Here is a 27,277-nt window from a genome sequence, read left to right on the forward strand (position 1 = left end):
GCACACCACAAATATCACCGTCGCGCACCACACATCACAACCCGTGTACTTAGATTTAGGTGTACGTTAAAGAACCGGAGGTGGCCAAAATTAATCCGGAGTCTCCCACTGCGTCATGCCTCCCAATCAAATTGTGGTTTTGGCACGTAAAACCCCAGCAATTATTAGAGTTTTAGAATAGCGGCCTCAAACGTTTTGGGGCCCCAAGGAAATCGCGTTGAAGCACTGTGCATGCGCAAAACGCAAACTGTGTTTGGGTTTTGCGTCGGGCACGCTACTTCATCGATTTAGCGGGAACCCCAAAAGCTGCCCGAAAACTCTCGTCAACAAACATGACGGCGCCCATCGAAGCGACGGCTCTGACGTAGGACCAAATTGGGCTCGATTCGTGGTAACGCGTGAAGTTCGTAAGCTAGAAGTGATTGCGGTTATCGGTTTCTCTCAAGTAACATGTGTAATGAAGATTGATTCATCAGACGCCACTGATTCCGAATTCAATTGTCGATTTCATGGCTCGTAGGCCTATCACGGATTGACTTGGCTAAACTAAGCACAACAAGTTGCTTGCTTCTAATAGAATAAGTTCTAAATTGTAATTAAGCGCGAAAACTCGAAAATCTAAATTACTCTTCTTTACACTAGGTCCCCGGAATACTGGAATACTGGCGTTCAACTTATGGTAACCAGATGATTGGTTACACTCTCCCCACTTTTCTGAATATTCTCAGATCTGCGTCCATTGATGTGCCTAAATGTCCTGGCAGAGAACTGTATAATTTTTACTGCCCCAAGAATTGGGTTTGACTATATATCTAATCTTTTTTTGTTCAAGAGTTGTATGTGTCTATATATCCATATTGTTTGTTTTTCCAAAATTAATTGTTTGATGGGTGAAGCAAACTTGTTTAAATGTGATCTATGTGCTATATTCTCTTACTCTCTCCTTCCTTTCTCTCTTTTGTTTTTCATTTTCTCCTTTTTTCCCCATCTGTTTATTCTGTTCGCTTTTTGCTGTCTGCTGCTTTTGGACCCTCTGGTTATTAGGACTAGTCCAGTTGCTGTTTGTAGCAACTTGTTTTGGCACCTTGTACGACTTGTTTTCAAGAATAAAGGTGGTGTTATTATTATTATTATTATTATTATTATTATTATTATTATTATTATTATTATTATTATTATTATTATTATTATTATTACAAATGGTATATTTCATTTTATTATTTATAACAGCTTTACTTTGACGCCGTAGTGACGCTGCAAGCACAACACGCTCCCCGCAAACGCAAAACGCCTATTCTAAATACTATTCACACCTGCATGCCCCAACACTAACACCCGCCAAGCTCTTTGGGGCGGCCCCAAACTTTGGGGGCCCCTATTCTAAAACTTTATTAGCACATCAAGATGGTTTGCTTTTTGACAGTAACTGGTTTTCACAGCATAACCACTATTATCAATTCGTTGTATACCTTTGCCCTTTGTGCGCCGACGCGGCTTTTACCATTTCGAGCGAGTTACGTTCGGGACGTGCTCGTCGTCAAAAACGACAGCGCGCTTCTTACACTGGTGTGCCGTTTTGCGCAGTAATCTCTTAAAGCTTCGCTTACACCGATTCAGAGAGTGAGTGGCGTCTGTTGTCGGTCAATTTATTTTAACGCATGTTCTTGCCGTGCTAGAGACCTAATATGGCGGCCAGGTTGATGTAAAGGGACAGTGTATAGACCATGCACAAGCTAAGCCGGGCCAAACTAATTGAAAATAAACGAGAAAACAAGATAGGACGATGAGACAAATAACGGGAGATATCATAGCGCGAAAGACTTGTTTTAGCTCCTAAAAAAAGAATCCGTGAGCACGTCGCCGTCGCAGATCGCTGGACAGCTGAACTCTACGCCATAGGTAGAGATGACGCGAGATCGATGATGCTAAACGTTATTTTGGGTTCACGACAGCTAAAAAGCAGACTTCGTAGTTAATATTACTGTAAATACCTAAAAATAATAACTATGTACTATTTGTCATAAAATAAAAGCACTGATTTCGCCCTCTGCAGCAATTCGCTGGAACTTAAGAGCTTCCGGGGCCAGCCATAAAGAGTTTTGTGCAAGCATGATGTCGCTGTTGTAGATGTCAAGGGCTCACCATCACGGCGGCACGGACATTTTGTTACGACGGGTTGTGCAAAAAAGGATTGCCGTAGTCGAATGTGAAAATGTATACACAAATAAAACTGCAAATAAAAATGGCTATATTTGGCTACGAAATTTTTTGCACTTTTTGGGTTTGGCTACATTTGGGCTACAACTTCTCTAGCTTTTGGCTACGCCGCCTCGTCGGACCTGGCAACACTGGGTTGAGGTGGGTAATTTTATGCAGGAGAAGGATGTGTGACACTTTATCGAAAACTTTTTCGAAGTCCAAAAAGAGAGCGTCGATGGGGATGTTGCGATCGAGATGAGAATGTAAATATTTGTAGGAACAGAGCAAATCGAGTGCTCGCAATAATGAGCTTTGAGAAATCCTTGCTGGTTAGGATGAACGAATTGACATCTGACAGAAAAGCGGCAATGTGTGAATGTATGACGCGCTCTATGAGTTTAGAACAAACACTGGTGATAGAAATGGGATGGTAGTTGCTAGGATTTGTATGGTTGCCTTTTCTTAAATGGGAATAATTTTACCGACTGTGAGAGACTGTTGGAATATCAGCGTTAGAAAAAGACTACTGATGTGCTTAGTGCTTTTTAATACCTTGGAGTTAATGCCATGAGTACCACACGAAGACGATTTTTTAATGAATCAATAATTTTAGCAATTACGTTCACGTCAAAAGTGATATTTGCCATGGAGGGATAAGTAGAAAGTGGCCATACTGGAAGAGTTTCAGGGTAGTCATTAGTGAAAACAGAAGAGAAAGCAGTGTTTAAAGCATCAGCAACCTTGGTTTCGGGGACTGGGGAGCCAGAACTGTCACGGAGAAAAACAGTGTTGGACCATTGGGGATTAATGCATTGCCAGAAACGTTTCGGGTTATTGTGCAACATAGAGGGTAACCTGGTTGAAAAAAAGCCATGTTCGGCCTCCGAGACCTGCTTGTCGTATTGCTTGAGTGCAAGGTTATATTTCTCCCACTCAAATTCGGATTGAGAAGAGTTTGCGGAACGGAAGAGACGTTTTTTCTTGTTCTTTAGGCGTTTTAGTGTGCTATTAAACCACGGGGATTGTTTCCGTTCATTAATTGTTATGGTGGGAACATACACTTTAACTACACGCAAGAATTCAGATTTAAACAGTAACTAGTTAGACTCAAGTGAACGAAAATAGAAGGTAACCGTGAAATTATCCTAAAGGGTTGTTAAATCTCGGGTCGTGCTGTTTATAGTCGCCTGTGTCATAAAGTGTGAGTGTTTTCTTTTGTTTTTTGCTTGGACAGATGGCACGAAAATGTAGCGTGCAATATTTTATGGTCACTGAGGCCATTTAAATACCTGATAAGGGAAAGGTTTTCATGGTGTGAAGTTCGCACCAATTCATTATATTAGAAAAATGGTCTGTGGTGCGGTGGGATGACTGACAACTTGCGATAATTCAAATGTGAGACACTTGCTGATGAAGTCACTGGCCATGTTATTTTTTGCTATCGAGGAAGCTAGATTAGACCAATCGATTGACGGGAAGTTAAAATCGTCTAGAAGTAGCACAGGTGTGTTGGGATACGAGGTCTCCATAAGCTCTCCACATTTCCCGGGTGCTTCATACGGGTGCCTCACTTCAAGTTCTAACACCGAAGCTGTTTAAGCCAGCCGTAATTTGTCGTTCGTATCAAGAAACTATGAAGAAATAAAATAAACTTTCTGGCCGAGGTGGGATGCGAACCCGCGTACCCTCGGTCCCAAGGTGGGCGTCCGTAGCGACTAGGCTATACAACCACTCTTACTTTTTCTTTCTTTTGTTTTTTACAGCCACGCTTGCAGAGCCTGCATTTATGCGATCCATATGATTGCGTGCGAGCGTCGTCGTCTTCGTCCACAGCTGGCGCGTTCGCACGCTCGAGCTCTGCGAGGTGAAGAGGTTTTGCGCCCTATGAGAGCGAGAGAGAGAAAGAGAGAGACGCATTCGCGGAGCCCGTCTGCTGGAACGCGTTGTTTGTATTGCAACGCGGTGTCGGTGTTGCAAGCTGTGCTATGCAACGCGCAGTGACGGCCGTAAGTCCGAGACGCGCGAAAAGAAATTATCATCATCATGAGTAATGAGATGAAAAGTTCGCGCGCACTTACGGAAAATGCTTGGCTACGATCGCCCAGCTTCGCTGTTTCCAGCGTTGCGCGACCGAGTGCAAGGCTAATCGTTTTTTAGCGATGATTTCTGCTTCTGTTTGCTAAAAACGAAGACGTCGTACAATGTCCCACCACTTCCTTCTGCTAATCACGTCCTTGTTCAGCCCTCCAGAGTTTCCACAGTGCGCGTTTTCATAGGAAGGCATCCATCACCACATTCGGTGTCTCGTGGTGCCCTTTGCCCTCACAAAGTCATTTTAGGATGCGACTAACTCTCATCTGCAGCAGCTTTCATCTCTTGCCGTCAACGTGCAATTCATATGAGAGACTTTGAATGCTCATCTGAACTCGACAAAAACCGCCTGCGCTTCGTCACAGCTGCCGATTGCTTGATTTCACCTGGCCATGAGCATACTCTCACATTGACTTCGGATATCATCAATAATAGTCATGCGTTCCTTGTACCATTCCGCGTCCACATCTCTAGTGGGCTCACCATAGCTCTTAGCCTGTTGAGATTTCACGGCAGGATAGCGCAAGTAAAAGTGCATAACAAAACTTAAATTGTGTTGCCCCAAGACACCGCTTTGACTTATTTACGGACACCGAACCTAGCTCTTACGCTTATGCTACTCCAGCTTTAACCACCCCCATCAACGTCGACCTCACGATGCGCCGAAAGAAGACCTTCTACAGCGGAGCTGTTCTACAGCGAAGCGATGTTCGCATCATAGCCAAGTCGGGAGAGGTGCAAGTGTATAGCGAAAGGGAAAGCTCTCTCGAGAGAAGAGTGTGGCGAGGGGGAAGGTGACTGGAGAGGAGGACCGGCGCCACAGGTGACAGGGTGGAGTTGAGCGGGAGCAGAGCCAATGCACAGCCGCACAGGGCACGCGTGGTATGACGTTAGTAATGACGTCAGCGCTCCCTAGTAACAAGCGCGTTCACACATCGGCGGGCCTCTTTCTCGCCCTGTACTTTCTAGGCCTAGCGCAATGGCCATGCCAACCACTAGAACTCCCGAACAAGAAGCGAAGAAATAGCTAAGAGGTACCCTAGAAATGCTGATAGCCAAGCGAAAACGATAGCAAAGCAATGCTTAACACCATTAGACCTTGCTTTGCTTGGATGCTGCTTTGCTAAAACACGCTCCTCTTCGCCTAGCTTTGCACCACTTTGCTGAGGGTTCCCCTCAGCTGAGGGCAAGCTGAGCTGAGCTGAATTTTTATTTCTGCTTAAAAAACATAATTTATGTTGAAGAAGAGAATTTTGTTTGACGTGCGCTCAAAACTTCTCGGCTGCAATTCCGTCACAGTGGATCACATCGTAACTGACGGCAGCTCAATTGTACCCCACCGTCCATACCGCGTGTCTTCCGCGGAGTGGAACATAATCTAAAATAATGTCGGCGACATTTGCTCAAACGCGACGTTATCCGGTCTTCCTCAAGCTTTTGGACGTCTCCTGTTGTGCTGCTCCACTAGAATGATGGTTCTGTATGATTTTGGGTCGATTATGGAGTACTCAATACGATCACGCGCAAAGACGTATACGCAACGCCACAAATCGAAAATGTCCTTGACTCCCTCCAGTGCGATGAACATTTCATAATTCTCGATCTCCGATCGGGTTATTGGCCAATACCTATGCACGAAGCAGACAAGGACGAAACCGCCTTTGCTACACCAGACAGACTTTGCAAATTCAACGCGATGCCGTTCTGGTTGTGCAACGCTCCTGCAACATTTGAACGTATGACACACACAGTCCTACGTGGCCTGAAGTAGAAAACCTGTTTGTGTTATCTTTACGACATCGTTATTTTTCTTCCAATTTCACCAGCACCTTCAGAGGTTGAATTTTGAAGGCCGATCTTCACGTCAACACTAAAAAGCGCAGATTTCTTAGCAAGGCAACCAAAGTATTGGGCTGCCTTGTCAGCAAGGATGGCGTCCGACAAGACCATGACAAGATTGCTGCCGTACTTGGCTTCCTCGCCCACATCAAAAACACTTGCGGAGTTTCCTTGGTCTAGCGTCCTATTATAGACACTTCATCTCTCATTTCGCAAACGTATAGCATCACCACTGCACAAGTTTGTCCTGCAGGCATTCCTTTCACTTGGATTGACAACTGTGAGTCTCCTTTCCAAACCCATATGCTAGCAAATGCCACACAACCGCTTAGCGGGGACGATATAATTGCGCTTGCGCACGACGCTCATACCGGCAGCGGAACGAAGACCGCATCCCTCGCTCCGCTACAAAGCTGACTGAGCGGAGCGTGATAGCGTGTCTACTTGGCTTCTTCGTTGTTTTGCAGCCTTTGCAGCCTAAAGTCCCTATATAAGAAAAGTACCGCCATCTACTCTTTCCTCCGCCGCCTCCTCTCCTAAAGCGCTTGCTTTTTTCTTTACTTTTTGCTTGCGAAAGCCAAGTCGACGGTGGCGTACCTAGAAAGTCCACGTTGAAGCTTTCAGGCCGGGCGCGCGCCGCCGCCGCCGGCGGCGACTGCGGCTGCGCAGAGGACTTTCAACATGGCTCTGAGGCGGAAAAAAAGAAAATATAAAGAAGTGAAAAGCGCGCGCTATCATCGTCCAATCGGAGATACAGGAGAGAGAGAAGCGGCGTTTATCAAAGGATGGCGGTACTTTTATTATATAGGGATTTTATGGCAGCCGAGTTGATAGTGCGTCGCTTGCGTCTCGGCAAGACGCGCTTATCAAATGCGAAATCTACGCAGTTCCCTGCACTATCTCAGAGCGTGAAGTCTTAGCGGCGTGGAGCGTAAGCAGCGCTCTTTACCGGTGCTCGCATATAGTTGCCGCGCGCGTACGTAGCTCAAATCTTCTGAAATACGCCGGCATGCAGGCCAACTGAGAAGGCAACTTTGGTCATGTGCGCATGCACCCGTAGACTCGCTCTTGCCTTCACGCAGCTGACACGCGTGGACGACTGTTTTCAGCGTTTACAAATAATGCCGGAGCCATGCAGAAGACAGGGCTTCCTTGGCAACTCATCGCGACGTCTTTCCTTCTTCGTTGATGGCTCACCATACCAATCTACTTGCATCGATCTTTCATGAAGATACACTTTATCGAATACCTGTGGTTTGGTGCTGCCTCGTGCCTTCATAAATGCGTGCATTAGCTAACATGCGTCGACGCCGCGACGCATTTCGCAGAGCCCATCTAATCGCGGGCGCCATATTGGAGCTCCGTCGTTAGTGTCGATCTGCTAGTCAATCGTGCACACAGCATTGCTGTCGGTGTTGTAAGGCAGCAAACAGGCTTGCTGTCGTTGCAAACAGCATTGCTGTCGATGTCGGAAGGCAGCAAACAGGAATGCTGTCGTTGCAAACAGCATTGCTGTCGGTGTCGGAAGGCAGCAAACAGGCATGCTGTCGTTGCAAACAGCATTGCTGTCGGTGTCGGAAGGCAGCAAACAGGAATTCTGTCGTTGCAAACAAGAATCTTGTCGTTGCCGACAAGAATGCTGTCGTTCCGACAAGAACGCTTTGACGGATTTTTTGACTGGGGACTGACAACTGGCCAGACGTTGATGCAAATGAAATGACCATTACTTATTGTGATAAAACTCAGCACGCTGCTCGCGATATAAGTAGGAATTATAATTTTAAATTGGTACTGAAAGTCTCGAAAACCAGAAAGTGGAGTGGCCTGGTGGCGAAACCTTGGTACTCCGGATGTAGTATATATTACTCTACGTAAGTCGGTTGTTATTAAGTACAGCATACTTATTGCTTAACATTGAAGTTCGCATATTATTAGACGCTTGCGCTTTTTTATGCGTATTACGAAGCAAAGAAAGTCCACGCTAACCAGTGCCCTAGGCATCCCTCAATGCATGGCGGCGCACATACGGTTGTACGCGCGCCAGTTTGCGAGTAAGTACCCAGAGTTGTGTGGTCTTCCTGTGAGAAACAAAATGCCATCGACTACTTGTGCCGTAAATTGGTGTCAGCACTACAATATTACCACACGCGTGGATAAGGCAAAACGCTTAACTGCGTATTACGTGTAAGGGGGTGGTTTCGATTTCGAGAACTTAACTTGGCTTGGCTAAAAAACGCTCCTCACTTATTAATGAGTAAAGTAGTTAGGTAGAAAACCACGAATACACGCTGCTATTATTGTAGAAACAATTTCACACTTCGGAATACATGATGCGCAGGAACATCGGCTTGATAAACATAATAAAATTACGCAAGTGTTACACATTCGTAAAACGTGAAGGCGAAAGCCTGATGGCACACTTGACACACATCCCGTCAAGATTAAGATACGTTTCTGAACACTTGGGGCAACTGTCCATCGGAGCACACGACAGAACTCACCGAAATCGCCGCACCTACTGGTAGTGGGATCCGCGTGCGATCCGGAGTGGGATCCGCCAGTGCGATCCGCGTCTTCGCAGAGGGGGTGGCGGTATGGAAACGCTGGAATGATAAGCGGCACGGGATCCAGTGGTGGAAGACGACGACGACGAACGCGCGAGCACTGGCACGTGACCGGCGTAATCAGGCATGCACTATAGGCACACTCTTAGTGAGCCAGAACCATCGAGCAGCCGTTTCTTCAGGGAAGCGTGATCGTCTCGCACACCGGAGGCCTGGGTTCGATTCCCACCCGGACTGAAATGTACCAAATTTTCTTTTCAAAGCCACTAATTTACTTTGTTTACAAGAACCACCCTGGGAAATGTGCCATCAGTCCGAGCATTTGTAGACGTGTTTTTATTCATTGCGGCGTCGGTCATTTGTCCTCACTGCACAGTTTCGCCAAGGTAACCTCCGAGGGCACCCGCCATCATATGCACCTAAGGCTTTCGCCTGAATAATATCTCACAGATACGGCCGCACTTGTCCTCTTGTACCCCCAATGCCTGCATATCATCGTATACTTCCAGTGAACGAATACACCCTCACAGCAGATCGCAAAATTCTGATAAAAATTTTTCACGACGTTTTTGGCGCTGTCACTTCATGATTAGACACTATGACTGGTAAGCTTTCCCAACATTGATGAAAATATTACCAAGAAATATTTTGAACCTCTGCAGCTATGTATGGGAAAGCCGTGTTTGTGCAACTTTTGTGCTGCGTGAAATGTGCAATAAATAATTTCGATGCAATTCCATTCTATGAAGGTGGATGACCAGCGAATCGTGTATGTGGGGATTGATCGTTGCGATCGAGGCCACATGGATGGTTCTCATTTCTTTCCGCCTCGCGATCCTGGCGGGCAGCACGCTTACGCTTGGCGTCCGCGGCCCGCTCATCGCCGGTGGTCTCCTTCCTCCGCCGCCGCGCCCATTCACTTTTCTGTTCACGCCGTCGTTCTTGGTAGGCACGCTGTTACTCTTCAGACCGTAATAAACGCGGCCTACCCATTTCACAGTCAGAGCAGAACTGAGGAAAGGAGCCTACGTAGAGCATGACGTCTGCAGACGGAAGGCACTCAAATTGGTAGGCACTAGTTTGAATACGCGGGATGGCGTACACGTGTATGGTGCGAACGTAGACATGGCCGACGGGTGTTAAAGTGTAGTATATGTTCTTATCAGTTTAATATCTGATACGGGTTGTATTTGGAACCTAGATATTAAACTTATTTTGCAAGTTGGCGAAGTGCTCGCAGCCTGTGGCAACTCCGCCGAGGGTCGGTCCGGTATTGCTCTATCTTCGGGATCGGCCCATGTTTTTGGTCGAAGTGCAATTGAATTACAGTCATACGAGCCTTATATTCATGTTCTTAGGCGTCTTGGGAGAACGAGACGTGTCACTGGCTTTCAATTGGAAGGAAATGAGGCTGAAGCATGCATACTTTGCAAAATCATATGCAGGCAAAGTTTTAAGCTATGTGTTAATATGACTAGCAATTAAAATTCCTAATGCAACTGCTCTATAGAAACAGCGTTGCTGGAAATATTGCTGGATTTTGTAGGGTCGCACACAGGATGTGTGCTTCTTAGGTGGTCTGGGTGTGTCTTGATAATATTTCAGCCGTATAATAAGAATAATTAGAGAAGAACACAACGTCTGCAACGCACCTTCCAGCGTAGCGTTTCGAAATAGTCCCGTGCACACTGAGGTAGCATTTTTTTTCAATTATTTATTCTAAGCGTAACATAATTCCAGAAGTAGGCATTAAGTTATTTTAAGCCATTCAGACGCTCTTCTGATAACATCCCTGCCTTCTCCCTTTCTTTTCTCCTCTTCTTTCCCAAGCAACTTTACAAACATATCCTACCAACAAGTACAATATTCTAACTGGAACCTAAGCGGAAGTTATAGCTCGGGGGCTTCTATCTAAATACATGCGAAATTAGCAATCGTTTTTCAAAGCAACCGCGGCGCCAAATCTGGTGAGTTATGCAGAATTTTGAAGAAGTTACAATGTGGTGATTTCAGCAAGCTTTATTTTATTTAAGCTGCCTACTTTTTTAAAGTAAATTTTTGAGTGGTTGCAAAATTTCAAAAACACAAAACTTGACGTATACAACTCTTAACCTCAGCAACTAAAAACGATATCGCAACTTTGTAAGCTGCAACTCAAAAGTGGACAGCAATGATATATATGTTACGACACCCTGAAACATAACGCTAATTTGATAATGTTGTATTTACAAAGCCCTTCCAAACATTGTAACAAATTCACATAAATTGTAAATTTAAGCCAAAATTTCTTCGCTTCTGATGCTCCCACGTATGCAATTTAGAGAAGTGCGATACTTTGTTTTTCATGTTTAGTTGTCGATTTGTAAACTTCATACTGCTTCTTCTTTTTTCAAGTGTACGAAGAACGTAAACTTTATTATCAAATCGATAAGATTTGAGTCCGGCGTATTTTTAGTGGGTCTGGACACCCTCCGCGGACGCGGTTCCGAGACCTTGTCTCGAAGCGGCTTCCTCGGCTCGCTGGACGGCCCAGAGCTGTACTGTCAGGTTAGAGCTGAGCAGAGCGGTCTTCCAACGCGAGCGGAGGCTGGCGGTGGAAGAGACGGAGGTGTCGACACTGCCCGAATTGTTTGTTATGTCCTGACAATCCCATAACATGTGATTAAGTGTGGCAACCTCGCCACAGGATGTGCATCTGTTTGTTGTGTACATGTCTGGATACATGGCGTGCATGAGTCTGTGATGAGCAGGTTCTTTTGTGTTAATATTTTCTGGCCGTTCTCTGAGGCGGAGCCTCCCAGAACCCAATCGAGGACAAAGCCGTTTGTTAGGAAACACACACACAAACTTTTAATGAAACTAGAAACGAAAATTAACCCATAAAAACAAACACACAAAGATAACATGAAAACATGTAGCTAGAACGCTAATGGTATGAGGCAAGTTCGGGCAGGCTGCGGGTGTGCGTATGCACTACAGTCAAGACGCTGCGAAGCGGAGACGACGAGACGACGAGATAAGCGGTGTTGGTCTCACCAAAAGGTCCCTGTATCGGACCGGCTACCAGAGCGTGGCAGCTCTGGCTCGGAGGGAGAAGATAGACGGCTCGGCAGCGCGGGCCGACGGTGATGGCGTTCTGGTCGGGCAGCTGATCGTGGCACTCGGGCTCATAGCCCGACAGCTCAGGTTCTGCCCACGGACGCAGACGCTCACCGGTCTCGGGCAGCAGCAGTAGATTATCGGGCAGGGTGGCGATTCCCGGGAAGGCAGGCGACTTGGCAGCAGGGGTTGACGACGGCGGCGTTCTGGCCGGGCAGCTGGTCGTGGAGCTCGGGCCCGTAGCCCGACAGCTCTCGTTCTGCCCACGGGCGCAGACGCTTGCCGGCCTCGGTCAGCGGTTGACGATCAGGACGAGTGGCGACTCCCAGGAACGGGTTGGCAGGAGGCCCCGGCCGGGTGAAGTCCTGGTGGCTCGGGTCCGGAACCCGACGGCCATCTTCAACTCCCGATCCGGTGGCCGACCTTGTCCTGGTGCCGCTTCTGGAACTCCTCCCCCCTACTGCCAGCGCGGCTCCTTTTTCTGCTGCCCTGGTCGATTCGTCGACTTCTCATTGGCTGCTCGAGGCTCCGTGTTCTTTTGTGATTGGGTTCGCTTTGTTTTGGTGTTTTTCTTGTGCCGCGTGTTCACGCGCCGGACGGTCTTCGGCGTCGTCGTTTTCGGCGCGGCGCGGTACAGCGGCGCGCGCTCTCCTTGTCGTCTGCTTCTTGTTTGAAATGCACCGAACCTTGTCGCACACTACACATATCACAGTCTCCTGCCACCGCACCGTGTCGCCCACTACACATCACAGAGTCTTGGGTTTATGTAAGAATCAGTTTGTAATTGCCTGTATTGTACTGCTTGCGCCCTGTCTAACCTAGCGTGAGGGAATGGGTATACGCGTGTCTGTAACTGGTAGTGTGTCGTGATGTCGTGGAACCTGGTCAAACGATCCTCCCACGCCCAGACGTTTGCAGTACCCCGCGGGGGCTCTTCCTCCGATGATGCTCGGTGAGTGAGGCCTCGAGCAACGCGGTGAGCCGCTTCGTTGGGGGTGCTCAGTCCAGTGTGTGCCGGGGTCCAAAGCAAGTGCCTTCGGTTATCGACGTCGGCCTCTCCCTGGTGTATAGGATGTCGCTTGAGTATGTCATACGCCTCTTCCGATATGCACCCATTTGAAAAATTGCGAATTGCTGTTTGCGAATCGCAGATCACGTATGTAGCCTTGGTTTGTGTAAGGGCCAGTGCTATGGCCGCTTCCTCTGCCGCTTCGGCATATGTCGTGTTCACGGTGACGCTCGTGAGGTGGTTACCTCGGTGGCTAGTAACTGCCGCCACGAAACTCTTCCTGTCTCGATAACGGGCTGCGTCGGTGAAGTCTGCCTCCTTGTCGTTGGAGTAACTTTTGTTCATGTGTTGTGCCCTGGCTTTACGTCTCCCCGTGTGGTGTTTGGGGTGCATGTTGCGAGGCAATGGGGGCACGTGTAGTTGCTCGCGCATGGTTCTTGGCATTTCCACTTTGATGCCGTTTGATGCCGTACTGCGTGTGGTATGTAATGCCGAGCTTTTCGAGCACGTGCCTGCCCGAGCGGGTCTTGGATAGGCGCTCGAGTTGGGACACTTGTTGCGCCTCCACGAGTTCCTCGAGCGTATTGTGCAAGCCTAGTTCTAGGAGCTTGGTGGTGTTCACTCCGGGCGCAAGTCCCAACGCACATTTGTACGCCTTGCATATGAGGGCGTTTAGCTTGGTTCAAGAACTAGCTATACATATAAAACCTTCTGACCGTCGCCAGTCGTGCTGTCGAACTCCGGCCCAGCGTGGCAAAGGACGTTGGCCTGCGTGGTTCCGGCGCAGCGTGGGCGTCGACCTCCGTCGAGAGCGATGAGGTTGTAGTCTTCCACAGAGACCCGCGTGGCACAGGACGCGGTCTGGGCCAGTCGGCCGTTGTGCCGCTGACGTGGCGTTGGCGATTGCCTTCGTGGCAAAGGGCAGCAACTGGTTACGGCAGCGTGGGGCTGGACCGGGGCCGCGAATTGTACGAATTTCTTCCCATTCTTGCCAAAAATTCCTTGGCCTATATCAAAATTGTTTGCTGTAGTCACTGTAAGTTAACTTTCTCTCTTAAGTGCAACCAATTTCATTCAAATCGGTTCAGCGGTTTGCTCATCAAAGCATTCCTGCGTTTTAGATACGTTTGAGTAGCCGGCATCGGAGATAGGTCCAAGCTTAAGCTTCTTTAAGAGGAAGCTTTACCTCGAAGCCAACTGTGATGCTGCCTATTCAAATACACGTAATGCGCACAAACGCTTTTTCTTAGGTAAGCACTTGGCCAATTTTAATTAATCTTGATGCACTTGAGAGACAAAGTTAAATTCTAGTGATTGTTATAAGTGGAATTTGTATTTAAGGCGTGTGGGGATGCGCGACACTCACGCGTCCCCTGATGTTGTTTTCCCCGCATGGCTTCCATTTCCTGTGATCCGGCTTCGCCGCGTAGCTTTACGGCGACGAAGTTGCAGCGTATAGCAGCGAAGTTGCAGCGGAAACGGCTACGACTTCTGCGTCGCCGTTTGGCTGGAGTCATGGGCTGGAGTCGTGCCATCGAATCTGCAGAGGTGGTGCTGTGACCAACGGACGCCAGCGGTGAACCCCAGAAACAATGTCGGCTCGCATGTTGTGGATAACGTGTGGACATTTCCTCGGCGCGGCCCCTGTCGCATGTACTAAGTTTTGCTCGCGACGCGCGCGTTGACAGACCGTGTGACATGTTTCGCCGGAGTATGTGTAGTGCTTCATGGTTCGGGGGATGTGGGGATGCGCAACTCTAACGCGTCCCCGGATGTTGTTTTCCCCGCATTGCTCCCGTCTCCTATAATCCGGCTTAGCCGCGTAGCTCTACGGCGGCGGAGTTGCAGCGTAATGCGAGAGATGGCGCTAGTGTTGCGCTGCTAACGCCACCTGACGGCGGAGGGGGGGGGTTACGCGGGCGCAAAAGGGAGCGGGCTGTTCCTTTTCCGGGTTGGGATTGGCGACCAACACGCACGAACGCTTCGCGCGTGCGCCGGTCCGCTTGGCGGGACAGTCTCACGAGGCTAGGAGCAGAACACTGGTATGGACGAACACGGATCGTTCGAACACGCCACCGTTCGCGTGAATGTACCACGCGAACGGTGGCGATGGTGTCATAGCATGGGGCGAACATATTCGCTCGCTATCCGGTCGCGGTGAGTCGGACTTCCTTGATTTGTCGCGCCCATGTCAATGTTCTATGCGTAGTAATTCGGCTAGCGCGCATTAGTGCATGAAAGGTGCAATAAATTTCGCTTTGTTTGTTTGCACTACTGTGTTGTCGTTCCTTTGTCCCAAGAGCACACGTGAGACCCCACAGGCGTTACCTGTTTAAAAAGAATTTTTTGAAATTGTTATGTCTGAGAAGAACAGAAGCAAAAAGTTTACAAATTCGTAGCTGAGCACCAAGAACATATATCGCAGTTCTCTAAACGGCATTCCGTTAGAAAGTCCAAAGCGGACAAATTTTTCATATCATTTTCTATCTTACGTGAATGTAGTACACTGCTTACGAGGGTTTCGAAAAAGTACTACTCACTTATTAGTGGCATATTTGAGAGACATGTACAATAAAGCAATCTTGTCCGCTTTATACGTACGATGATATACTATTATAGAGTTAGAGTGTTGTATATTTGAAAGTTTTATTTTCTGATAATTTGCTCCTTTTAATAGTTTTTATGAAAATATCCATGGCCTTAAACATAAGTTTGCAACCAACCATTACTAAATTTGAACATTTTCTTTTACATGCAGCAAGCCTCATCAAATTTGGTGCAGTGGTAGCCATTTCTGCTTTTCTATGTATTTAGATAGGAGCCTCCGACCTAAAGCTGCCTCTCAGTGCATCACGCCGTTTCTATAGGAAACCCATGAAACAGAACGCTGACGTATACGCAAGCCTATGGCGACAGTGGTGCACATGTAAAAGACGAGCGCGCAAGAAAAATAAATATTCAATCGAAGCTTCACGGGAGCGAATTATCTCGGCGAGACATCTCTCCGGAATGCCGGCAAGCTGTCTGGCCAGTTGTCTAGGAAAATCGTTGATTCGTTGCCAGTAGAGCAAGCAGCTGGCCATCTTCGAGATAACAATAATAAATAAGCGCAGTCGTTTCCAAGTGCCGAGATGAAGCGACCGTCTCAGCATGTCTCAGTGTGTGATTCTTTTTAATGTGTTTTCTTTAGTTGTGCGTCATAGCATACGTCATAGCTGGAACTTCAAATTCTTTAAGGTCGATACTGTCACGTAGTAGTGACGCTGAAGCGAACAGTCGTAAAACTGTGTATGACGAAACTGATTCTTTATTGGGCGAACCTGTGCCCACAAAAGCAAGCTACACTCAAAGCACAACGAAAGCGGCGAACACAGTCGGCGGTCGTCGAAAATCTGATCAGCGGCGCGACGCGTCAGCTTTTATACCTGAGTCATCGAAGGTTCCAGATTAATCCCTGATGCCCGCGTGTCTTCCAAAAAGTTCTAGACAATTCGCGTCGGTCACGTAATCAGATAACATAAGCGTCGGTGAAAACAGGCAACGAAAAGAAGCATCGATAACGTTCTAGAAACTTCAGATACAGGCGCGTCCTGCGCCGAGCGATAACGTTTAACATTTGTTAGCGGGTGGAAAGCGGCCACCGGTGAAAGATAAACATGTATACGTGTAAATACCCTCCCCTTAAAAAGCATCGTCCCGATGCGACAAACACGAAGGCGATAACAAAACCACGCGTACAGAAAGGGACACAAATAACAAAGCAACAAAGGACCTAAGTTCCTCAGCGGGCCTAGAAGGGCTTAAGACGCACCACGTGGATGACTTCAGGTCGTGCGTGGCGCCGCTGTGATTGCGAAATACCGTCCGGCACGACCTCATACGTCGGATGATCTTATATACGTCGGATGATCTTATATGGTCCGAAATAGCGACGTAAGAGTTTCTCGCTAAGTCCTCGTCGGCGTATCGGAGTTCAGACCCAAACACGATCTCCGGGCTGGTACTCGACGTAGCGTCGTCGAAGATTGTAGCATAGAGAAAGGAATTCAACAAGAGGGGACACTCCCATAGGGCCCAGCGGCCGAATTGACTGCAGCGTGCCAAGCGGTCGGTGTCGATCACACTTGCATCACTTCCGGTTTCGGTTTTGGGCGCGCGTATTGTGAACGCGCGCCCAAAATTTTCCTTTTTTTTTTGCTCTTCGTGCAGAATCGGGTTTATTATTTAGTAAAAATGATTGCGAACGATCTCGTAAAGTCCCATCGAATCTGTGCCACGTGCAATTTCACAAAGTAGACGCAAGACCTTTTGTGCAATGAGGAAATATTTATTTTGCTCTCTATAAAAGCTCGTTCCGCGCTTTTCGTGCGTTCATCCAACGTTGTGACACCAGCAGGTAAGGCAGTAGTTCCTGTATGAAGCTCTACCGGACGGTACCAGCTGAGAAAAAAAAAAGTAAATTACAAGCATGTTACATTTGCAAGCACGTAACAGCATGTTACAAGCATGAGTCATTTTGGTATTTAGACATAGGAATACGGCGAGGCGAAACGTGCGAAAGAAGTGAATGGGCGGCATTACAAACAAAAGCAATTCGCTTTTACATACATGGCGTAGAAAATACCCGACTCATCCCAAGCATATATGAAAACATCTGATTTCCAAGCGTTCCCCAATTTCCGGGCATTATTTCCTGCACTTAGGCAGCACAAATACACGAGCGACTTCGCGTTTCCAAAACTTGGCCTCGGGCGACGCGACGGTACGCGACATACACAGAGACGTACGGACGCAACAGGCACTCAAGACAAATGCGTGGGTGCAATGCCTTTTTTCAGTCCTTTAGAAGACGTAATTTTCGAATTACAAGTTTCTGATATGTTCGTCGTTCGCGCGTTCTGCCGGCGCCAGCAGCACACCCCATGTTATTACTCTTGGCAATCGCCCATCGCGTTTTCAACAGACGTGAGTACCGAAAGAAAGTATATGTTGTTGCGGAGCCACAAAAAACGTCACAGACTTGTCCCTCTAAGATTCATTACACGCCAAACTAACTTTATCACCACGCCAGAGCTGCTTACCGCTAACTGCGTCACAGCGCGCTGTGCGGCCAGTGTGGCTCAAAAAACGAAATAAGTTACAATAGTCCCCTAGGAAGCGTCGGAAACATGCCTCAGCACGATTCATTTACTCAAATTAACTGCGCCAGGATGGCCGAGCTGTTTTTCGCTAACTGCGTCTTAAGTCTCGGTCCCGTGCCGTAAGCCTAATTGCGTCGTAGACTGTGAAACAAGATTTCTCACCTTGCCGTAGTCCAATAGTGCATTGGTGTCTTGTCCCAGTGCAGAAAGAACGCAAGAATACGCCGAGAGCCCAATAAACCAGGTTACATTTAAAAAAGAAAAAAGGAAGGAGACAGACGGATCGCCGCGCGCGAGCGCTCAAACGCGCGAGCAGCCATCCTCGCTGGCTTCGGGGGAGTGTCTGGCGGATGACGCATGTATCTGGCGCGTCATTGACCTGTGGCTAGGTAAGGCAAGGAAAATGAGTCGCAAAGCTTAAGTTCATTTATACGCAAAACGTTTTAGTTTTCGCGGCAAAGAATTAAAAAAAATAAATGAATGCCTGTTAACTTAAGTTCACTTTCTTTTTTTTCGATGCTCGCGGCAGCTAACGTTCGGTGTCAAAAGTATAGCGTGACGTATGGTGACGTGTTTCCTGTTGCCAGTTTTTGCCGAGTGTCCCCTCTTGTTGAATTTCTTTCTCTATGATTGTAGTGTCGGCTGTCGGTTCTCTGCTGGTTCTTGATGCGCAGCCGGGCGAGCTGTCGACCTTCTTCTGCACGCTGGAAATAGGTGGCAACTTCGAGATTTTCTTCGTCGGAGACATCCGGTAGCATGGCGTCAAGCGTCGTTGCCGGTTTCCTTCCGTAGACCAGGTTGAACGGCGCCATGTGCGTCGTTTCTTGCATGGCCGTGTTGTATGCGAAGGTCACGTACGGAAGGATGGCATCCCACGTCTTGTGTTCGACGTCAACGTACATTGCCAGCATGTCGGCGATGGTCTTATTTAGGCGTTCGGTGAGGCCATTCGTCTGCGGGTGGTATGCGGTGGTCCGGCGATGGCTTGTCTGGCTGTAGCGCAGGATGGCTTGAGTTAGTTCAGCCGTGAAGGCCGTACCTCTGTCGGTGATGAGGACTTCTGGGGCACCGTGACGCAGGAGGATGTTCTCAACGAAGAATTGGGCTACCTCGGCGGCACTGCCTTTGTGGCAAGGCTTTTGTTTCGGCGTAGCGGGTGAGGTAGTCCGTAGCTACGACGATCCATTTATTGGCGGACGTCGACGTCGGAAAAGGCCCCAGTAAGTCCATCCCGATCTGCTGGAACGGTCGGCGAGGTGGCTCGATCAGCTGTAGAATTCCGGCTGGCCTTGTCGGCGGTGTTTTGGGTCGCTGACAGTCTCGGCACGTCCTTACGTAATGGGTGACGTCGGCAGAGAGGCGAGGCCAGTAGTATTTTTCTTGTATCCTCGCGAGCGTGCGGGAAAAACCGAGGTGCCCAGCCGTTGGGTCGTCATGGAGAGCTTTCAGAACCTCTGGACGCAATGCTGCGGGTACCACGAGGAGGTAGTTGGCTCGGAGAGGCGAGAAGTTCTGCTTTAGGAGAATGTCGTTTTGCAACAAAAATGACGCCAAACCTCGCCTGAAAACCTTCGGCATAATGACGGTCTTGCCTTCCAGGTAGTCTACAAGGCTCCTTAGTTCCGGGTCGGCTCGCTGTTGTTCGGCGAATTCGTTGGCACTGATGGGTCCCAAGAAAGTGTCGTCATCCTGGTCGTCTTGTGGCGGCGGTTCGACGAGGGCGTGAGACAAGCAGTCGGCGTCAAAGTGCTTTCGCCCGGACTTGTAAACGACGGTGATGTCGAATGCTTGAAGTCTTAGACTCCATCGTGCGAGGCGACCTGAAGGATCCTTGAAGTTAGCTAGCCAACACAAGGCGTGGTGGTCGCTCACAATTTTAAAGGGCCTGCCATAGAGGTAGGGACGAAACTTTTATGTAGCCCAGATGATGGCGAGGCACTCCTTTTCTGTTGTGGTATAACTTGCTTCCGCCTTCGATAGCGACCGGCTAGCGTATAACTTACAACCCTTTCTAGTCCGTCAGTCCTCTGCACAAGAACGGCGCCGAGTCCTACGCTGCTTGCGTCGGTGTGGACTTCGGTATTGGCGTTTTCGTCGAAATGCGCAAGTATTGGCGGCGATTGCAGGCGTCGCTTCAGTTCTTGAAATGCTTCGACTTGCGGCGTCTCCCACTTGAACTCGACGTCGGCCTTCGTGAGGGGCGTCAGTGGCTCAGCGATCCGCGAAAATTCCTTGACGAAGCGCCTGTAATAGGTGCACAGTCCAAGAAATCTACGCACTGCCCTCTTGTCGGCGGGCGGAGGAAAGTTGGAGATGGCTGCAGTTTTCTCAGGGTCGGGGCGCACTCCAGATTTGTTGATGACGTGGCCGAAAAACAAGAGCTCCTCATATGCGAAGCGGCACTTTTCTGGCTTAAACGTGAGTCCGGAGGTTTTGATTGCTTGAAGAACTGTTTCAAGGCGCCGCAGGTGTTCTTCGAAGCTTGAGGCAAACACAACGACGTCGTCCAAATAGACGACGCAAGTCTGCGACTTCAAGCCTGCCAGTACTGTATCCATGACGCGTTGGAAAGTCGCAGGTGCCGAGCAAAGACCAAACGGCATGACCTTGAACTCGGACAGTCCGTCTGGTGTTATAAACGCAGTCTTCTCCCGGTCCCTCTCGTCGACTTCGATTTGCCAGTAGCCGGTTTTGAGGCCCATCGACGAAAAATACTTTGCGTTGTAGAGTCGATCCAAGGCTTCGTCAATCCGTGGGAGTGGATATACGACGATTATACGTCCTTCTTCGTGATCTTGTTGCGGCGACGATAATCGACGCAGAAACGTAGGGTTCCATCCTTCTTCTTCACTAACACCACGGGGGACGCCCACGGACTCTTGGACGGCTGGATGATGTCGTCGCGTAGCATTTCGTCGACTTGTTGCCTTATGGCTTCACGTTCGCGGGCCGGAACTAGGTACGGGCTCTGACGCAGTGGGCGGACATTTTCGTCGGTGATGATGCGGTGCTTGGCGACAGCGGTTTGTCGAACTTTTGACGACGACGAGAAGCAGTCCTTGTATTGCAGGAGCAGAGCTTTTAGTTGTTCTTTCTTATGCCTGGGAAGGTTCTGATTGACGTCGAAAGTTGGTTCAGGTATTATAGTCGTCGTTGCAGGTGCACTGGAATCCGTGAAGGCGAAAGCACTGCTGGCTTGTACTATTTCGTCGATGTAGGCGACCGTGGTGCCTTTGTTAATGTGCTTGTATTCAGGGCTGAAGTTCGTGAGCATCACCCTTGCTTTCCCTGCACGTATCTCAGCTATGGCTCTAGCGACGCAAATTTCACGGTCGAGCAGTAGGTGATGATCGCCCTCGATGATGCCCTCCATGTCTGCAGGCACTTCGGTACCGACGGAAATCATTACGCTGGAGCGAGGCGGAACGGTGACTTGTTCTTCACGCACATTCAAGGCATGGTAACTTATGCTTGTATCCGGTGGTATCGCGTTCTGCGTTGAAAGCGTTATCGACTTGGATCTTAAGTCGATGACTGCGCCATATTGGTTTAGAAAGTCCATGCCTAGGATGACATCCCTGGAGCAGTGCTACAGGATTACGAAGCTCGCCGGGTAAGTGCGGTTGTTGACCGTGACTCGCGCTGTGCAGATTCCAGCCGGCGTTATTAGGTGGCCTCCCGCTGTCCGGATATCGGGTCCTTGCCAGGCCGTCTTCACCTTCTTTAACTTGGCGGCGAACGCGCCACTGAAAACGGAATAGTCGGCGCCAGTGTCGACGAGAGCGGTGACGTTATGACCATCGATGAGCACGTCTAAGTCAGTAGACCTTCGTCTAGCATTACGGTTAAGTCGTGGCGTCGGATCACGGCTGCGTCGGCTTGCTCCGCTGCTGCTACGTCGCGTCGGCCGGTCTTCTTGCGGCGGCGAAGTGCTGTCAAGGCTGTTTCTAGGCGGCGTGCTGATATCTCGTCGTGATGATTCGCGCATCGTCGTCGCCGTCGTCGGCGGTGGCGGAGGATCATCGGCATTGCTTCGTACAGCAACCGCACCTCCATCGGTTGCTGCCGTTAGTTTCCCGGGTAAGGGCTGGGAGATCGGCCGCTGGTGGGACCGGTGTACTGACGGCGATGCGGCGAGATGTAGCGGCCTGGTGACGGCGACCGTGAGGGTCGTCGGGGTTGCCACTGGGCTCCGGCAAGGTAGTCGGCAATGTCGCGCGGTCGTTCACCCCGCACTGGACGCGGCGCGTTGACGGCGAACCCTCGTAGGCCCATCTCACGGTATGGGCATCGTCGGTAGATATGACCAGCTTCCCCGCAGTGATAGCAGAGCAGGCGGTGGTCGGGGGCGCGCCAAATGTCCGTCTTTCTCTGGTAGCTGCGCTGGACGACTGACGGGCGTGCTGGCGGCGGCGGTGGTGGACGTCGGAACTGCGGCGTTACGGGGCCCTGGCGCGAGTGCGGATGGGGGTCTCGACGACGGGCGACGGCGGCGTAGGTCAGCGCTTCCGGCTCAGGTTGCGGTGATTCGGAAAGTCCTAGCGATTGCTGGATTTCCTCCCGCACGATATCGTCGATGGAAGCAAGTTGAGGCTGCGACGACGGTAGCAAATTCTGCATCTCTTCGCGTACTATTTTCCTGGTGGTGTCTCGTAGGTCGTGGGAGAGTCCTTGGACTTCGGCGTAATGTGGGGTCGAACGGCGATTGTATTGCCGGTTGCGCATGTCCAGTGCTTTCTCGATCGTCGTAGCCTCCGAGAGAAAGTCTTGGACTGTCCTTGGTGGATTCCGCACCAGTCCGGCGAATAGCTCCTGCTTAACTCCCCGCATGAGCAAGCGAACTTTCTTGTCTTCTGGCATAGCGGGGTCGGCGTGCCGGAATAATCGAGTCATTTCTTCAGTGTACATAGCGATGCTCTCATTCGGGAGCTGTACACGGTTTTCCAACAAGGCTGCAGCTCTTTCTTTACGGACGACGCTCGTGAAGGTTTCCAGGAATGCGGCTCGGAAGAGGTCCCAGGTTGTTAGTGCACGCTCCCTATTCTCGAATCAGGTTCTGGCGCCGACTTCAAGCGAGAAGTAAACATGGCGCAGCTTGTCGTCGTCGCTCCATTTGTTGAACGTCGCGGTCCTCTCATATGTCTCCAGCCAGGTTTCAGGGTCTTCAGCCGATGATCCACGAAAGGTCGGTGGCTCCCGAGGTTGTTGTAGCAGGATGGGGGACGCTGGTGCTGCCATTCTGGTTGTTGACTTGGCCTTGATTGCAGTGGTCTCTTCGGGAAGAAGTCCGTACTTCAGCAGAAGTCCTTGCTGCCTAAGGCTAGCTCGCTGTTCCTTGGCGACGTTGGTCTCGTCCTCCGGTTTCGGGCTTGGCTCGCCGCTTTGCGGGGGCGTTCGGTGCATGAACGAACTAGCACCTCCACCAGATGTCACGTAGTAGTGACGCTGAAGTGAACAGTCGTAAAACTGTGTATGACGAAACTGATTTTTTATTGGGCGAACCTGTGCCCACAAAAGCAAGCTACACTCAAAGCACAACGAAAGCGGCGAACACAGTCGGCGGTCGTCGAAAATCTGATCAGCGGCGCGACGCGTCGGCTTTTATACCTGAGTCATCGAAGGTTCCAGATTAATCCCTGATGCCCGCGTGTCTTCCAAAAAGTTCTAGACAATTCGCGTCGGTCACACAATCAGATAACATAAGCGTCGGTGAAAACAGGCAACGAAAAGAAGCATCGATAACGTTCTAGAAACTTCAGATACAGGCGCGTCCTGCGCCGAGCGATAACGTTTAACATTTGTTAGTCGGCGGAAAGCGGCGACCGGTGAAAGATAAACATGTACACGTGTCAATACGCCACGTGGTGGCAAAAAAAGTCACAGGCCTGCGCGGCACACGCAGCACAGTCACGGCGTAAGCTGGTGGAGCGCTCAAGAGTAGCTCCAATTTGGGCACCACGCACGACAGGTTCTTCGCGGCAGTCTGTTCGCCTCGTTTTCACGAGGACGATCTGACCTGTCCACCGGTCATCGACTTACATTTCGGGCGCACCGTGCTTCCAGGTACATTAACTAGATAGTGCCACCATACTGGCAGAGGCTCGGCAGATCGGGCGCGCGTTGATTGTGCGCCTCGTCTGAATCGCATATCGTCGTCTAGTAACGTTGGTCGTCTGTGCCTGCGGGCGCTGCCTTGGCAGGCATCTTAGCTAGATGGCGCCACCATACTGGCGGAGGCTCGAGTCGTCTCGCCCTGCGTTTGCCTTAAATGGGGTATTTTCGGTGGCCCAATAGTGTATTTTCAACAACTTTGTTGAATGGGTGCATAGGCGCTTGTGTTGTTGAATAGGTTGTATCAACCAGCACATTGAAGCTAATTTTTTGTTGCCTGCTAGCGTCTTAATTTACTTGTGGTTGAATTTGTTGTGTGCTTGTTCTTGGTGTTCGTTTTTTACAACATCTGTGTTGCTAGAATTTGGTCCGAGTTTAATAAAATGTGCGTCTTCCTTTATGTGTGCTTGTCTTTATTGGTGTTATAGTTTAACTGATTTGACTAATATTTATGCGCTTGTTGTTTCAGCATTTTTAGTGCTTATTGCTGGATTTGTCAGTGTGTTGCAGCTTCGCCCCTGCTTGTAAAAGAATAGTCATTACAAGCTTCTTTCAGAATTTCAAAGTGCTGGATGTCCAATTTTAAAGGATTAACTTATGCCTACCCATGTGGCGGCATTCAGAATATGCATATCTCGTCTATGTATGTCGAAAGCCTGAAAGGGCTCCTCATATACATGAAAGGACTGCGTAGCTTAGAAAAAGCAGTCATGAATGAGTACGTAGGCATGACTACATTTTTTTAAAGTACAACATGCTTGCACTTCTGTTTTTTCAAAGAAACTTCATTTACAATTGTCTTTCGGAAGCATTGATTCATCATCATCATCATCATCATCATCACGCAATGTACGACACACGGGCGTTTTCGCATTTTGGCCCCATCAAAATGCGGCCGCCACTCCTGGGATTTGGTTTCGCCAACCCTCGGGCTACCGCTGCAGTTATTCTAACCAGCTGAAATACAGTGAAATCAGCACTACTGCAGTTTGAGCATTGTGACAGGACAAAGCCTGGTGCCTCCTGCAAACAAACAAGTATCTAAACCTGGTGGCCTGCAGCCCATTCTATCCAGGGCAATACAACGATCAATGCAAATTATGTAAAGGTAGGGCGGATCTGCTACATATTCTATGGGCATGCTAGAAGGCGGCTCCTTTCGAGGGACGCAAAATTCAAAACCGGCAGCAGTGGGAGACCCTGCTGCTCAGCTCAGACCAGCAAGACCAGTTCTGGGCCGTCCAGCTAGCCGAGGCAGCCGCTGAGACCAAGGGGATCTCGGCCGTCTGCTAGGCGCGGAGGGAGGCTGCATCCGCCCTCGTGAATTGCTGGCACCAAAAAAAGTTGAATCTCTCTCTCTCACTCACTTTATGGCTAAGGACGAAGGTATCTCTCTGCGTTCTCCAATTACCCCTGTCTTGCGCTAGCTGATTTCTACTTGCGCCTGCACATTTCCTGACTTCCTCACCCCACCTAGTTCTCTGCAATCCTCGACTGCACTTCCCTTCTCTTGGCACCCATTCTGCAACTCTAATAGTCCACCGCTTATCCATCCCACGCAATACAGGGCCAGCCCAGCTCTATTTTTTCCCCTCTTAATTTCCATTAGAATATTGGATATCCCAGTTTGCTCTCTGATCCACACCAGTCTCTTCCTGACTCTTAACGTTAGATTTTAAATTTTTCGTTCCATCGCTCTTTGTGCGGTCCTTAACTTGTTTTCGAGCTTCTTTGTTAACCTCCAAGTTTCTGCCCCATTTGTTAGCATCGGTAGAATGCAATGATTGTACACTTCTCTTTTCAACGGCAGTGGTGAGCTCCCAGTCAGGATATGGCGATGCCTGCCGTATATACTCCAACCCAACTTTATTCTTCTTTAAATTTCCTTCTTATGATCAGGTTCCCCCATGAATAACTGACCAAGATAAACGTGCTCCTATACAGACTCTAGATGCTGACTGGCAATCCTGAATTCTTGTTGCCTTGCCAGGCAATTGAACATTGCCTTTGTCTTCTGCATATTAATCTTCAACCCGACTCTTACACTTTCCCGGTTAAGGTCCTCAATTGTTTTTTTTTTGTAGTTCATCCCCATTGTTGCTGAACAGGACAATGTCATCTGCAAAGCGAAGGTTGCTGAGATATTCGCCGTTGATCCTCACTCCTAAGCATTGGTTAAACTACTTCAACCAGGTGCTATACTAGAGTAAACTGAGCACTGCTGCAGTTAGAGATTAGATCAGGTTTTGTGGTTTTGCGTTCCAAAACCACTATATGGTTATGAGGCACGCCATTGTGGGGACTCAGTGTCCTTTAATGTGCACGCAATGTACGATACACGGCCGTTTTCGCATTTCGGCCCCATCGAGATGCGGCCGCCGCGGCTGGGATTTGGTTTCGCGCACCATCGGGCTACCACTATAGTTATTCTACCAGCTGCAATACAGTAAAATCAGCACTACGGCAGTTTGAGCAATGTGACGGTACAAAGCTGTTAGAAAATAATTTCGCTCTGTGGCTAAACACTTCGTCCCTCACCGAGAGATGCGTGAGCCCTTCGCAAGAAGGATTTTTTTTCTGAATATTATCGATGTTTAATTATTTATGAGGGATAACAGTGAAGCACAGCCCGGCTAAGGCTATCCTAGAGTTGCTAAAAATTTCTTGGTCAGCCAGTTTCCTTATTTCCGACGCCGCCGACACGGCAGCTGTGCACCCGTGATTCCTCATGCTACGTCAGGCCGACCGCATCGCCACTCTTTCCAGTGGTGGAGCCCTATAGCGCTGAAAGTCCAGTAACAAATTCCCACGTTAAAGTTATCTGTACCGCTTTAGTCAGCAACGCGCTAACAAGACACGCACTCATTTTAACTCTAGAGCAAAAAAATACATATAAACTGAGACCCACAACGGGACGCATCCGGCGACCTGCATCACGTTCCTCAAGAACAATGACGCCTTGGGACCGTACAGTTGTATCATGCAATTAAGACACTCGCATAGTGCGAGCACCAGTATCTGAGCCTTCTCGTGCCATCGTCGCGTTAAAGACTAATTACCATGCTCTGTCGTTCCGAGTATACTTCTTGCGTCACATACTTTGCCAACCAGGGACAAAAATAAAAGACAGCCTAGCTTCGATGAAAGAGGCGCAAGTGCTCCAGATGTGGAGCAAAAGAAAGAGGCAGTGCTTAAGATCACAAAGTAGAAAAGGTAAAAAAGAA

The 27,277-nt window shown here is 49.1% G+C and overlaps 1 pseudogene; it reads left to right on the forward strand.

Annotated features, from left to right (window-relative positions):
- The first annotated feature begins 9,818 nt into the window (after window positions 1-9,818).
- On the forward strand, window positions 9,819-9,997 carry LOC119447021 (U2 spliceosomal RNA; annotated as a pseudogene).
- Window positions 9,998-27,277: the final 17,280 nt, after the last annotated feature.

This window comes from Dermacentor silvarum, chromosome 3 (assembly GCF_013339745.2).
Source record: "Dermacentor silvarum isolate Dsil-2018 chromosome 3, BIME_Dsil_1.4, whole genome shotgun sequence".
NCBI lineage: Eukaryota > Metazoa > Arthropoda > Arachnida > Ixodida > Ixodidae > Dermacentor > Dermacentor silvarum.